Below are 13,692 nucleotides of genomic sequence, written 5' to 3'. Positions count from 1 at the left end.
TAAGGGGGAAGACAGTGATATACTGTAATAACACAGCTAAGTAGGCAACAAAATTAAGTTTTTCAGTGAAATTTTATTATGAATTATTTGTTGTATATAACATATGAACAGCCCTAGGCTACTACTGTGTGTGTGTGTGTGCGTGTGTAAAAGCTTTAAAGGGAACATAAGTATGTTTAAGTGATCTCTTTCTCTCTTGTCTTTCTATTTGTTTATTGCTCTTATGACTTTGTTTTCATTTGTTGTGACTTCCTGTATACAAGTCATTTCTAATAGTGTTATTAATATTATTGTTTGAGTTCTAATAATAACATATTAATTTCTTTGTATAATTCAATATTTAAATATATTAATATTTCTTTTTTTTCAATTTATAAATGTGTGTGTTCTAATTTTGTATTATTGAAATAGATATACTGGTAATTATGAATATCCTCATTCTCATGTTTGTGGTTTATAGGAATCAAACTATAACTTTAATAAATAGATATTGATGTTTTCAAGTACACTATTGAGTTAGCTTTTAATTCTGGTAATCAAATCCTGAAACCCATTCCATGCATTTGGAATGAGTACTTGTCCACTCTATATATCAGGACCCAAACTATCTAAAACTAGAAGTTCTACACAAAGAATGATATAATTTCTTTTTATTACTTATTTTATTATTTGTTCTAATATGCAAGTGATGATATGATAAATGAATGACATATTATAACTAGCTTTATTAGATGATCATAAAATAGTGATGACTCGTGTAGTGTATGCTGAAACAATTAATAGAAACATTAGAAGATCAGTCTCGATTTCGCTAGATTGTTGTTCAGTGTTATCACGTAATTTTAGCTCAAAGAAACGTCGTCATAAATGGTGTCACAGATGTTAGCGATACAAGATAAGTTAACATGAGATGTGTTTTGATTTCATTAATTTCATTTTTGCACTTTCTAACTTCTTTATTTGTACATGATCTTGTAATTCGTGACATACCCTGTTACTGATCTATCCCAAAGCATGTCATATTATCTGACATGCTTGCTTACTCACATGTGACATGTATGTCTTTCTGTATACAAATTTTGCATCACAAAACCCCCTTACAGAATCCCTTATAAAGAATGTTTGAGTATTGCTCTATATTGAGGACATACACCTATACATCATGTATAATTTTTGAGGTCAAGTTTCATTGTTACACATGTATATGTACGTTGTGACAAACCCAACTGAGGCATTTAAATACCCCACTCTTTGAAACAATTTCATTAAGATCGTAAATGCTTTAGCATAAATATTTAGTACATTACCTCTATATTGGGCCTACATTTGTAGTAAAGATGGTTCCAAGAAGTCTAGTTTTATTGTTTGTACAACTACCTTATTGGACGAATGAACCAGATCCATTTTCTACTATCATATTATTTAACACAATTATCTTATGTACCTGGAAATTCTTTAGCGTAAAAATGTCAACATCAATATGATAGTTGAGTATTTTTGGGCTTCATATATCAATTAGAAAGTCATCACCATCTGTTCTTTCGTGAATAGCCCAAAATATTATCATGCTTAATTCGATTGTTTGTTGTAATACACACATTTGTAGCCCTTACAACTAATATGATTATAATACCATACCCCATAAATGATGATATTTAATGCTGAGTATCACTTAGTTTGGGCTACACAAAAAAAAGAGTGATCATATTTCAATGTTAATACCTGTCCACTAATAAAATACAAGCCAATCATCCTATCTCATAGCTGTGTACATATGTGACAGTTTTTAGACAAAACAAAAGTACCTATACATGTACATGTACATATACATGTACATATACATGTACCTATACATGTACATGTACATATACGTATACATGTACATGTACATATACATGTACATATACATGTATATATACATATACATGTGTATATACATGTACATATACATATACATGTACATATACATGTATATGTACATGTACATGTATATGTAATGCATGTATCATTATGTGTATATTGACATGTATAATAACTTCTTATATGTATTATCATACATACTTGGTACATGTATAAGCAAAAGAATGTTGTAATTATGTAAGAATTTATAATTGTTTATTATTGTGGACTGTGGGTTAGCTTGCCTTTCCAGTTCACCTGTTTCTCTGAACATCCTCCATTACTCACAAGTATTAAGGTTTCATTTAAATTTCATATATGCTGTGACTGGTCTACTAGTATGACAGAATGCTACATACTTTAATATGAACTATTTCTATATCCTTAAACCTTAGCATTAACATTGAAACCTAACTATATTGATTACATGTGGCAATAAGCTAGTCATATTATCTTTATTTATCACATGATTACATTCAATAGTTTTGACACTTAGAGATACATTTCATGGTCTTTATTTAATGTCAGGAATGTCAACACATACTTAAAGTAGTAGGATGTCGTTGTAATTATTTCACAACAGAAGCTAATGTAATGACATTGTTTGTTGCAGTGGACTGCGTAGGATGTGGTAAGTAGTTTAAACGATGAGGCTCATGTGAGAAACCTTTGACGTGTCTCTCTTCCCAAAATGGGGCACAGGAAGTATCTCATCATTCACTGTCAAGTGACCTGGCAGGTTTGATATCTCTGTTGTTTCAATGTGTTATTTGGGCATTTGATTTGTGATTGTATACTCTATGAAAAATCCACATTCCCGAACTCTAGTTCCAGATTAGAACAATGGGATATAATTCGCTTCTGCAAAGTAACTTTTGATGATTTGGGAGTCAGACCAGTAGAATAGGAATGTGGATACACAAACTCAATAATATTTAATCATCATATTCTTTTATTTGGACCCATTTTCATTTGCCAAGTCTTATTCCTATGCATCTATGTTTGGGAACCGGGCCTAGAAATTTGCTTCTGTTGCATACATGTTATTGATGAACAGAAGAAGCTGAAACATGTACATTAAATTTCCATTAAGACATTTGTTTTTTGTCAACAATGCTATAGTTTCTATTGATGCTATAAAACATCAGCAATCACGTGTTAAATAACTCCTATTCAACTTAACAAAACCTCCAGTTCATTTAACAACAATAAACAAATGGCTTTTGAAAAAACACACAAAAAATGCAACACTAACAATACATTGCTTCTATATGGATGTATTGTAACAAAAGTTGAAGGCGGGCTTGAGCTCATAGTTGGCTTCTTTTGATGTTTACATAATGCATTAGATCAAGTTTATGGAATGACCACATTACACAATGCTTGGCTCCAGTGGTGGTATTTATAAAGCAGCTTGCAGTCTGCAAACGTTACTATTAATACAATATATAAGAAAGTGGAGGAAATAGGCTCTGAGTCTAGCTGCTGGTTATTGCTGTCTTAGTAATCACCTATATTAGATAATATTATTGTTATTAAACAATTACAATTCTCGCTCTATTGATTGGGGAAGCGCCACTTTCTTTTCGGCAGAGTGCCCGCAATTCAAGATGCAGGCTGCCTGGATATTAATATCAAGTGTGTTGCTACTGAGTTCAGCTTACGTGTTCTCTCATCCAATATCGCTAAGAGAAACCGGTTGTCAAGGTAAGGAGCTTTTTTAAGCATAGTCACCATATACTATATATAATACTAATATTGATAAACAATATTTTAAATATAATTATAGTGATTAAAAGCTCAAGGCAGTTGTGTAGTAAGACGTTTGTATGCATAAATATATATTATATATGTTATAAATACTGTTGGTTGATTTTAGCCTCTCCGGAGCATATTCAAAATAAATACATGTTGTGCATCAGTAAATACCATTAAATTTATACTGACTGGATTACTGCATTCTTGATAATCTATTTGTTTGGTATTCAATGTGTACAGATTAAAATGGCTGTTATTCGATACATTATTAAAGAAAACTGTCAAAAAACACAAGCTCATTGTTGCTAGAATGGTTGTCTCCGCATACCAATGTTCAACGATTGTTTGCATGAGAAATTGAGAGACATTTGAGAGTCATTGGGTCTGTTTAATGTTACTTGAGCCAAGCTCACTAACAGTATTTTACTATGTTCTCATGTAACTAAGTACTGTATATGAATTTTATATAAGTTTATACTTCTCTCTTTCATACCTGCAGATGGTCAGCAAGAAGGTTGTACAAGACAAACAGGTATGACCTCAAATTTGAAATACGTACCATTTGAATTTGGAAATTTTGTCTTTAAGTTAATTTTGAATTCGAATGCAAGAGAATACTGACTGAAGTGGCAGACCAACACATCAATTTGGTCAAAAAAGCAATTAATCATTGTCTAGACTATTATTAAATACATCACACAATAGTGTTTTTAGAAAGTAGAATAATTAATGTTTGTGTAGCCTTTTACAGATTTAAGATTGTCGGCTATTTGTTGCTAACATATACAGCAGTTAAGCTTAATGATACAAAGGTTGATATTTGTTCTATAGAGGGTTTCCATACATAGTTTTTGTGTTTTTAAATACTCACTGTTCTCAAACAAGAAGAGAACAATCCAGTTTAAAAGGCTGTCATGAACACTACCAATAGACACTTTTATAATATAGTGTCACTTGATCCAATTCAAAGTGACTGTTAGGGAAGACCTATTGTTAATCTATTCATTTTTTTTCACAAATTAATATGAGCATATTTTGAATACAACACTATTCAATGGGTATCTTTATATAGAGCTTCTTTGCAGTATTTACTCCATCAAGCTGATATGATTTAATGGATCATATTTATAATTATGGCTCACTTCCATTGTTTGTTGTTGTCATGACAACACTGTTTACAGTATCAATTTAAACGTTACTAGTTGCTAGCATATCAAACAGTTTAAAAATAATATCTTTCAGTTCATCAGACCACTCGAGCCTATGAGGATTCAATTGTTTTTTCATTATATTTTCAATAACAAACAATATGTTAGTGATATTTATGGAGTAACTATCTCTCTCTCTCTTTCTAACTTGTTCACACATGCACACAGGTTTGTACCACAACTGATGGACGAGTACTGTCTAAAGAAGATGTTCTACACAGACTGACTCCCAAATCACAACTAACAAAGTCCATGGACATATGTTTTGTATCTCTGCTACACATACAATGACACAGGCATGGATACAAACCTTAGTAACATTACTTGATCAGAGATTACAAGATAGAGGAGTTGGGGGGAAAGAAGGAGAAAAGAACAGATTCTGCATTGTACAATTTGGAGCCCGAGGCTCAGGTATAAAGGCACGGCTATTAAAAACAGACGATGACCACTATTTTATGAGTTCTGATAATATAAGCTCCACCTATAAGAATCTCAGAAATGATGGCTATATTGCTGATGGTTACGAAGCATTACAATTCGTATTAAGCAATGTTCCATTTAGAGACAGTCCCTCAGTAAAAAAAGTGTCGTCATGGCAACTGATTCAGGTAGAACAATATTAGCAGACAAAGTTGGCTTGACATCATCAGTGATGGAGCAGTTAATAGGAGAGGCTGGCATTTCATTAGATGTGTTTGTGAACATTACATTAAGTCATTTAAAGAACAATGAACAATGGGTATATTGGATTATGCATCAGCTGTTGTCCAGGATGAAAACGCAAGCTATCAGATTGTCCCTGGGAGAGTAAATATCTTATCATCACATGGTAATACTTTGGAAGCTTATGTGAATCTTAGCTTGAAAACTGGAGGTCGAGCATGGACTATACAAACTGTCAATGATGATAATGCTAGCCATATCTCTAGTTTAGTTAGTGCTATGATTGATAATTGGGGTTTTTTGAAGAACACTGAATGTGAAGAGTGTTTTTGTGCATCTGACCGAAATGCTACCAAATGTGCAGCTGCCAAAAATCAGCGAGAGTGTAGACAATGTGTTAACAGGACGTTAAGTGAGGTTAGTATGAATAGTCTTCCTATTATTAATACAATTTGTATGTTGTGTATTGTTATCTGCTCTGAAACTCTACCTATTTATATACCTTCATAGCAAAATTAAATACTTTTATATTGTTCTCTCTCTCTCTCTTCCTGTGTGACTGTTGCCTTCTATATCTTAACAAAGTCTAGTTGTGCAGTTAATAATTACATTCCAAATCACGTTATTTCAGATTCATCTGAGGCTCACCTCGTTTTTACCTAAATATAAAATATAGATCCTCTCCCACAAAATATAATTTTACTGTTTATAGTAAACAATAGAGATTAAATGAACAGAGCTTCCTTATATGATGTTTCCTCATAAACAAACTGATATATATAGATATTACTACTCATCAAAATGTGATAATTAACATTCATTCCTTCCTCCTTGTGTAGTGTTATGTCACTGGTAAACTAGCAGGATTAATTTACTCAGGTATGTAAATATAATTAGTTGATGTAGCTGAATGGCCGATGTAATTTTTGCTATTGAGACACTAATTTAAATTGTCATTCAATATATTTACTAGCAGCTGCTTGCACTAAACTTGTTAACTGTTTCATAGTGTCCATAGTGTCTTTGTTGCTATGGAAACAGTAGTTTTAAAATATCATTTAATATAATTATTGGCAACAGTTGAAACAAAGTTTTATCTACTAGATACTTTTCATACTAGCTTTGTCATTAAATAGTTATGTCCTTGTTGCTATGGAAACAATAGTTTAAATTGTCATTTAATACTGTCATTAGGCTATTGTTAGTATTACACTTATTGATTCATTTCCTTCACAGATCATCAATTTGTACAAGTGTTTACTGCTGTTACTCAGCAACCATATTCAAAGGATGCTAACATTAGTTTCCATGGTAACAGAGGAGATATGACATTTAAGTGTCTTCATTTCAACTCATCAAACACCACTTTGAAGCAATGTAAGTGATAGTGTTGTCATAATAACAGCATCAGTACAAAACAGTTCACTTAATTAATAACAACATTAATTAAAGTAATTAATATGATATTAATACATATACATGTAGTACTGACAGTACTACAGATATAGTATAAGATAATACACAAATTTATATTACTGAGCTGCCCACACCCAAGAGATCATAAAAGTGTGATTAAATTTATCCTTTTTTGTCTTAATTATAATAATAAATTATAGGATAGTTCCAATAAGACTTCTTGGAACTGCTTAGAGATATCCTCAATATAGAGGTTTATATAATACACTAAAGTATTAGTATTGGACTAGTACAAGTGTCCTCAATATAGAGGTTGTATAATACACTAAAGTATTAGTATGGGACTAGAACAAGTGTCCTCAATATAGAGGTTGTATAATACACTAAAGTATTAGTATTGGACTAGTACAAGTGTCCTCAATATAGAGGTTGTATAATACACTAAAGTATTAGTATAAGACTATAACAAGTGTCCTCAATATAGAGGTTGTATAATACACTAAAGTATTAGTATGTATGGGGTTTAGAAACAAGTGTCCTCAATATAGAGGGTTATATAATACACTAAAGTATTAGTATGGGACTAGAGCAAGTGTCCTCAATATAGAGGTTGTATAATACACTAAAGTATTAGTATGGGAATAATACACTAAAGTATTAATATGGGACTAGAACAAGTGTCCTCAATATAGAGGTTGTATAATACACTAAAGTATTAGTATGGGACTAGAACAAGTGTCCTCAATATAGAGGTTGTATAATACACTAAAGTATTAGTATGGGATTACAACAGGTGTCCTCAAGTGAAGAAGTTGATCCTAATCCATAAAGCATTAATAGCTGACGCACAACAATCCATAATTTCACCATTGATATAGTTCAGTCCTTAAAAGAGTTTAAGGAGTATTATGACCTAGCCCCATCCCATACATACAAACTGTAAATGTTGTTGCTATTATAAAAAAGCATATGACAACTATTGTAAATTCCTCTTTGTTGTCATGATTTGGCTCCACTAGTGGTAATACTGGAAAAGGACAAATAATCAACTGTATATTTCTACTACAGAAAAGTGACATACTTTTGTTAAGACCGGTGACATATGGTCTATGAGCATTATGATATGGGTTTGAGAGTACAGCTGGTTTGAGTATTATATGTACTTAATGACCTTATTTATTTACGCCCATTAAATGTTTAAAGGCACAGTTTTTTCAATTATTTACTACAAATCAATAGAACTAATTAAGATCGTTAAGACTAGAAAACAAGGAGCCTAGCAATAAGGTTAACTGTGATATCACTATAGAACATTAAATCTAGGAGTAACAGACCCAAGACTACCTTACACTAATAGAATAAGTAATCTGGGAGTAGTGTAATTAAGGTAATAGAATATTGACAGTAAGGTATATACAATACTATAGTCTCTGAACTAAGTACTTTCACATAGCACTGTAATATTGTTTGTAAAGATTACTACTTAATAGCATTGACCTTCAGATATATCTATACAAGCAACAGCTGAAAGAGCTCTCTCTCTCTCTCTCTCTCTCACAGGTTTGAGCCCTTTTACCTTAAAGGGTCTTGCCAATGGTTTGCATCTGGTCCTCATAGTAGGCAAAGCACCAAATGATGTCGAAACAGCAAACCTAGTGGAATTTCAAGTTAATTATGGTAAGTGATGATTTTAAAGGTGCATATATCTAGTACCAGTTTTTCATTACATTTTATTACCTGAGATGTCAGGTACAGCAGATGTATTTAAGGCAGATTTAATATTTCGATTGTCGTGTGATTATTTGTAATTACATAAAATCTACAACACAACACAACAATGAGTTTGTATCTGTGAATATACAAAGTATTTACATAGTTGCTATGGATACATGTTAGTGTTCTCAAAACATAGATGAAGTAAAAGGTAGTAGATAATGTAGACACTTGATTGTTTTAGCGTGTCAACATATATTATTGTTTTAACTAAATTAATACTATAGTTATATTGTAATAATTAATATACTATATATAGTAGAGATGAAATGAAGTTATAATTTTTTTGACTTAAAATTTGTGATGCTTGAAATAAAGTGTAGTATGTAGTGAAATCACATCAACTCTTTCGAATGTTATTTATTATAATCTATTATTACCAAATACCAATTACTTTGTTTAATGATGGTGTTATCATAATCTAATCTATAATTACTATCATTGAGGTTTAATAATCAGAATGATTGATAATTATGATAATAACTAATGATATTAACTATGATATATTAACTACTGATAATAACTACTGATTACATAATTAGTGATGATGAACAAGATAATAAGATTGATAATTATGATAATAACTAATGATATTAACAATGATATATTAACTACTGATATTAACTACTAATTACATAATTAGTGATGATGAACAAGATAATAAGATTGATAATTATGATAATAACTAATGATATTAACAATGATATATTAACTACTGATATTAACTACTAATTACATAATTAGTGATGATGAACAAGATAATAAGATTGATAATTATGATAATAACTAATGATATTAACAATGATATATTAACTACTGATATTAACTACTAATTAGTAATTAGTGATGATGAACAAGATAATAAGATTGATAATTATGATAATAACTAATGATATTAACAATGATATATTAACTACTGATATTAACTACTAATTACATAATTAGTGATGATGAACAAGATAATAAGATTGATAATTATGATAATAACTAATGATATTAACAATGATATATTAACTACTGATATAACTACTAATTACATAATTAGTGATGATGAACAAGATAATAAGATTGATACTTATGATAATAACTACTGATATCAACTATGATATATTAACTACTGATAATAACTACTAATTACATAATACTTTTTAATAGTGATTAGTCACAAGTGTTAGATAATTAATACAAAGTATTATGTAACATATACCATAATAATACACCATTACAAAAATATTGGTAATTAGTACACTTTTTTACCTTGTATGTTTGCAAAACAAGTCAACAAAGTTGTTAAAGTCCACTTTATCAGGTTGTTGTTAAGTAGTGGATCAAAACAACCGAAACCAAGAGCTAGACATTGTCTGGTGTTACAATCTTAGACTATTGTAGATTAACAGATAATCCTTAGTTCAATAAATGAATCTTTGTAATTGTAGTTGAGGTTTTGCATTTCAACAAAGAGATTAGCCTTTTATGAAGCAAAGATCAACTTTGAAACAATCTTTGATCTTTAGTATTTGTATTGTTTCATTGTTAATGTTAAAATGTAGTTGAAAGAAATTTAAGATCAACAAATAGTCAATTTTATTCAACTTATGAGAAAGTAGTATCAAAATATAATTCTTTTCTCACAAGATATTATTTGCTGTTTACTTTCTAAAATAATTATTGAATGGACAAGGTATATATCACTAATACTACTACTGTTTTTGTGGGAAATTGGACATTTATTGTTTTGTGTTACCATATATTTTCCATTAATTGTCTTTGTTATGAAAGAATTAACATTTTTTGGCAACCATAATACTTAATAATAAAATATGTACCAAAGCACGTACACACACACACACACACACACACACACACACACATACACCTACTCTGGAATAGATTAGAGATTTCAACTAATAATTTACATCATACAGAATGCAGCACACACGCACACACACACACACACACACACACACACACACACAGCACACACACACACACACACACACACACATACACCTACTCTGGAATAGATTAGAGATTTCAACTAATAATTTACATCATACAGAATGCAGCAAACACTTAGAGTTGTTCATAAACACATTCTTTGCTTTGCTATGATCATATATCTTGTATCTTATCGCTATCGATTGACAACCAAAAAGATAATGAATCATAGTACTGTGTTAACACTATTGATGATAACAAGAGAATACCTTATAGAGGACAAGCAAAAAACCATTGATAGGATAGACGTCTGTAGTATTATGTCACATGTTCTTATTGATAGTAAATGCTTGAATGAAGAAAAGTTAATGTATGTTAGAGGTTATAGCTAATTGCATGGTAAGCTGTTTATAAATCTCTCTCTTTGTCTATCTCTCTATTATATATCTGTCTGTCCATCTAACTATCTGTCTGTCTGTCTATCTATTTATCTGTCTGTCTGTCTGTCTGTCTATCTATCTATTTATCTGTCTGTCTGTCTGTCTGTCTATCTATCTGTATCTATCTAATTTATCTCTACATTTTTCTGTTATCTACTGTGCTATCTTTGCTATTTGTACTATCTCTTTGTCTATCTCTTAATGTGTTTATTTCCTAAATCTAGTCCTATCAATCTTGTTTATATCATTTATTTTCTGTTTGTTTGTTTAGGTCCTGTAAAAATTTTTGTATCAGATAAGAAAAGTGCTGATATCTATGGTGTAGTGACAATAAACTTTGAACTGTCAAGAAATGATGCCAAATGTATATGTGTTGTAAATGTACAAGCAGTTAAATGTTAGTATAGTATCCATCCATTTATCCACTCATCCATCCATTCATCAAACAACTCTAGTCTTCCATCTGTCCATCTAATCCTCAAATGATTCAGTTGATGGATCAATGAATATGACACATTAATCTGTCATTTCAATATATTCATCCATCAATTAATCTTGTCATAAATAACTAATTATTCAATACGCATGTAGGCAATGAACATATCTATAGAGCAGACCCTAAAAAGTTAGGAGCTGGTGATCATACGCTTACAATTTCATGCACTGACTCAGAGGGCTGGAACACACAAGCTAGTGTTAATATCGTGTTAAATCCTCCACCTTTAATACGTTAGTTAGAAGTCCATTCATTCATCCATTTATCCCGTCATCTATCTATCCATCAATCACACGCATCCATTCATTCATCTGTCTATCTCAATCAGTCATTCTTAAACTTTACACATCTTTTCTCTTATAGCCTCCTCACCTTTAAGCTGTTCTCTCTCAATCATCCAAAGCAACACATACACAGTAGCTGTAAATTTCTCCTGTAATAGGGCTGCCAATACAACCTGTACTATTGCCAACCTTCCTGCACATTCATGTAAGCAGACAGGAGCCAGGATTAATATCAACTGTTTGTTTTTGATTGTAATCTGTATTATAAATGTGTATGCATGTCAAATTCTGATTAGGGTTGGGTTATTCTGTCCATCTCCAATCTCTGTTATGACTGAGTTACATAAATAATGGATGATAGAGATGGTCATTTAAAGTTCTCTTTATAATCTCTCTTTTCCTGTATTAGGCACAAATCCTTACACATTCAATGCAAGTTCACTATCACCTGGAAACCATCCCTTTACACTGTATGCCACTGACTTATATGGTTACACATCAACAAATATAGTCACTTTTTCTGTCAAAGCACGTAAGTATAAACATTAGATTTAAATTGCAAAATATACCTTTTTTAACTCTTTTAACGTCATAATATTTTTAGAACTACTTCTAAAACCCATGTTTTACTATATTTTGTTTGCTCTCTCGTTCTCACATACGTAGCCAAGAGACTGTGCTGTCCACTTATTATAAAAGACCAAACAGTTTTGTCAGCAAACAATTAACATTTTCAGCTACTCTAAGAGTAAATGTCAACTTTGGAAACTGCTCAATTGGAGAAGGATTTAGGTTTGATACTTAAATATATTAGTTCATTTTGTCTAGATGAGTCATTGCTACTGTGAAACAATTCTCTAGTATTGAGTTGCTTTCGTATACTCTAAAATCAGTATGGTACTGAATGCTAGTATAGGATTTTAAATACTGGTATGGGACTAAAAGTACTGGTATTGGACTAAAAGTACTGGCATGGGACTAGAATAATAGTCCTAAATATAGAGGGTATCCTTCAAAATTGAATGATGTTTGGTAACTTGTATATCATTTGATATTATGTGCTCTCTTTCTCTCTCTCTCTCTCTCTCTCTCTCTCTCTCTCTCCTTTCTCTCTTTCTCTTTCTCCATAAATATACACAAAATATAGCTACCATCTTGACTGGGGTGATAGTTCCTCTGTTCAAGGAAGTACACCAACCCATCACACTTTGTATTTGTTCACAAGAGTGTATGCAAATTCTGGACATTACCCAGTCTCCTTCAAGTACTGTAATAACCCTTCCTCTCCTTGCAATCTCTGCTGTGACCAAATTTCATTATCATTATTTCTCTCACATCCTCTTCTTAAACATAAAACTCATTTAATCTTGTCTAAAAACAAGATGTTTCACAAGTAAATCAATTTTTCCTGCTTTTCTGAATTTTTTTTCTTTTGTCCACTCACTCACTTTTTGCTGATAATATGATATCACTATTCCTTAACATTTGATGTTAATATAAGAAGTATTCTTTATTATTAATTTAATTGAAAATATTATATAATTCAATGTATTATAACAAACTTAATTAATTATTTGTAGTAATAATTGAACTCATACAGTCAGTTTTCCATCACAAAACAATTTTAATCACTTTATTCATAATTTTTTGTAAAATTCAAATTTGGCATCAATTCTATTATTTATAATTATTTCATTACACATATATAATAAACTTGCTTATTTCATTGTAATATTCTATTGTTACATTAATTCAATTAGTTTTATATATTTAGTAAAAAAAATTGCAAATGCATTATAAAAAATGTTTATTAA

Source organism: Gigantopelta aegis, unplaced genomic scaffold (assembly GCF_016097555.1).
Source record: "Gigantopelta aegis isolate Gae_Host unplaced genomic scaffold, Gae_host_genome ctg3750_pilon_pilon, whole genome shotgun sequence".
Lineage (NCBI taxonomy): Eukaryota > Metazoa > Mollusca > Gastropoda > Neomphalida > Peltospiridae > Gigantopelta > Gigantopelta aegis.
The sequence above is the reverse complement of the archived record's forward strand: the minus strand, read 5'-3'. Positions refer to the sequence as shown.